We start from the raw sequence: 3,241 nt of genomic DNA on the forward strand, positions 1-3,241 counted from the left end.
GGCTCTGGGGCGCGGTGGGGGAGAAGGGGCCGCAGAGCCGGGATGTAATTTCCCGAAGCCGGAGCCGGAGGGGGAGTGGGAGGGGAAGTGAAGGAGGGGCTGGCTGTGGGTGGGGGGCGGTAGAGAGGGGGAGACTCGCCAATTTCCAGCACCACAGGCCCGCTCCCTCCTTTCCATCCCAGTCCCACTAACTGCGCAGACCCCTTACCCCAACGCTTGCTCCCCAGCACCCAGCAATGCCCTGTGCCTGGGACCCTTCCGCCCATGACCTTGGCCCTCTCCATCACCCTGTCTGTACTTGGTTACCCTCCCCTTCTCATAGACCCCGCTGATCTTGGGGTGGCCCACCCCAACGTTCTCCATCTCCTGATCAATGACCCCACTGACTCCGGCTACCCATCTCCCCTTACCTGGTCTCTTTCTGTTGGATAGAGACTACCTGGTCTAAGGACCCACTGACCCCTACCTTGTTTTTGTGCCCACCCCCCTCACCTGACCTTAGTCTGGGCTCCTTCTCTAACCTAAGCCTGTGACTCTCTGCATTTCCCTTCCAAAGCTGCCCCTCCCATTGACAGCTGGGGAGTCTATTGACTTGCAGGTTCTGTCTCACAGGGAGCTGTACAGGGAGAGCCCCCCTTCCACCCTCTGCCCAGCTGAGGCCCCTGATTACCCCCAAATCCCCTCCAGCAGCTCAGGGCCCTAGCCCAGGCTGCATGTGCCTAAGTGGCCCCGCATGAGATTAGCTGGGGGGCTGAGACCGGGTGTGGAGGCAAAAGAGGTGGTGGGCCAGCCAACACAGGAGACTGGCTGCAGGCCTAATCCTTCCCCTAGGTGGTATAGAGTTAGATGGTCCCACAGGGTCCCACCCCTGCCCTCCCCCAGCTAATTAGTAATTAGTGATTAGTGATTAGTGACTATTGATCACCTGCCGCTTCTCCCAGAAGGCAGGTGCTTTGGCAAAGGGTTGGGGAGGCAGAGGCAGAGAAAGAGAAGGAGTTAGAGGTGGTATTAGAAAGATAACCCCCAACCCACCCCCAGGAGCTCCAGTGGAGAGCCTGGGCCCAGGGGCCAGGGAAGTCTGCCCTCTCCAGCTCTGGGAGGGGATAGGGAGCCTGAGAGCAAGAGTGGCATGAGTTCGTGGGCTGGGGGGTGGGGTGGGGGGGAGGCAGGCTTGTTTGTGTTTAGATCAGAGCTTCCCAAACAACTGCCCTGCGCAGTGTCTCCAGCCTTTTCCCAGCGCCAGCCTCACCTCTCCCCCGGCCCTGCGCCCGCCCCACACCCTGGGGACTGAGACATCCCTGAGTGCACACACACACAACACCATCCTGAGCCTGGCAATGCCATGCCCAGATTCAAACCCACTCAAAATCACAATCACAAGCTCCAAAGACTCACACCGATGTACAACACATGTGCTCCAGCACACAGACACACCCGAGAGAGCCACCCTGGGGTACACACCCTCAGGCACACACCATGTACAGTGCAATGGGTGCATCTAAACACTCACTCAGGTGGCGTATGGGGACATAGGAACCCTTTTCTAGCCCGATGCAGTTCTACATCGTCATACACTCATTGTGTGTACACACCCCAACTCTCCCATGCACACCAGATGGACGAAAGAGCACACCCTTTCCACTGGCTCCACCCAAGGCCCCACAGCTGCAGATGCTCCCCTCCACTCAGAGATCCCACCACTCCCAGCCTCCTGCTTAGTCTCCCTCCAGTCTCAGCCAGATGTTCCCTTCCCCTGCAGGGGCAAAGAAAATCAAGCCTCATCTGTCCACGGGGGAGTTTAGTTGATGGGGAGCGTGGGGAGGCAGTAAAAGTGGGTGTGAGAAATCTCTACCACCCCTTGGCCCCAGGCTGACATACAAGGGTATTTGTGGGGCACAGCCGCCCCCCCCCAACTCCCCAAATCATCTAAGTGCAGAGCTGGGTAGCAAATCCAAAGAGCTCCTGCCAGTGGAAGCAGTGTGTGTGTGGGGGGGCCCTTTGCCCACCTTCCAGCCCCTCAAGGTCACCAGGAGGCTTTGGGGGAGACTGAAAGAGTGCCACCAACACAGTCACTGGGGCAGCCCCTAGCTTGCTGGGGTGTGGAGTGCTTTAGCTGAATGAATGTTGTTCAGGTGCTGGGGGAATCCTAACTCTAGATTCTGCAGGCGCTGGGGATTGGGTACAGGGAGTGGAGGTTCAGGGAGCCACCTGACTGCCCTAAAACTCGGTGGGTTACAGTTGGGGTGACAGGAAGGCCAGGGGCAGTAGAGACTGTTGGAAGGACTAGGAGTAGGCCCGCACTGTGGGGCACACACAGATGGTTGCAAAGGAAGCGGGTATTTGCACTCACTCCTGCAAACCTACTGCCACCGGCAGCACCACCATCATCTCAGCTTACACAGCACCCAAACCTGGCTTCCTGGGCCTCAGGCGCCCTCCCTTCCTCTCTGCACTCCACACCAGCACAAACCCACACAGCCTATGCACACTGGCTAGAGCCAGCGCCGCCATGCGGGGGTGAGGGGACAGACCAGGTCTGGTCTCCTTAGCGTCTGGGTCCTTGTCCAGTGCCTTGGGGAAAAAAGTAGCTGAGGAGGGTAGGGAAAGGAGAGACACCACCCCCCTCTTCTAGACACACCACCACCTCCATCAGCTAGGCGCCAGAGGGGGTGTGTCTGTGAGGTTGTGCAGGGGAGAGGGTGTCTGGGCGGGAAATGTGATGGAAGATTGGAGCCAAGTTCGGGGCCGTGTCTGTGTGAGTCCGTGTGCGTGTGTGCTGACACAGTGCCCACCTGGCATTGTGACATGTGTCCAGGCGAGAAATCGGAAGACCAGGGGGTGGTGAGGGGGAGGAGGGGGGACAGACAGACCGCGAGGACGGCGAGCGAGGTTGGCGCGGAACGAAGGCAAGGCTGACACCCTGCTGGCTTGTCTGTCGGTCTCGCACTCCCGCTCTGTCTGGCGCACTCGCGGGCTGGGCTTGGTCCCCTCCCCCGCCGCCCTAGGAGCCGGATCCCGGCCGGGCCTCTACCCCCGGCGCCCCCCACCCGCAAACCCTCAGCCAACTTGCGTTGGTAGAGCGCCAGTCTGGAATTGGGGAGTCTGTCTGTGTCCCCAGTGAGGGGCAAAGTTGGAACCGGTCGAGCTGGGGAGCGGGGGGCAGGCGCACTGAACCCCTTACACTCCCGGGACCTGCGCGCCCTGGGACCCCCGTGCTCGCGCTGCAGCCCCCGCCGCCCGT

This window comes from Echinops telfairi, unplaced genomic scaffold (genome assembly GCF_000313985.2).
Source record: "Echinops telfairi isolate 266 unplaced genomic scaffold, ASM31398v2 ScPeMD7_2;HRSCAF=8, whole genome shotgun sequence".
In the NCBI taxonomy this organism is placed as follows: Eukaryota; Metazoa; Chordata; class Mammalia; order Afrosoricida; family Tenrecidae; genus Echinops; species Echinops telfairi.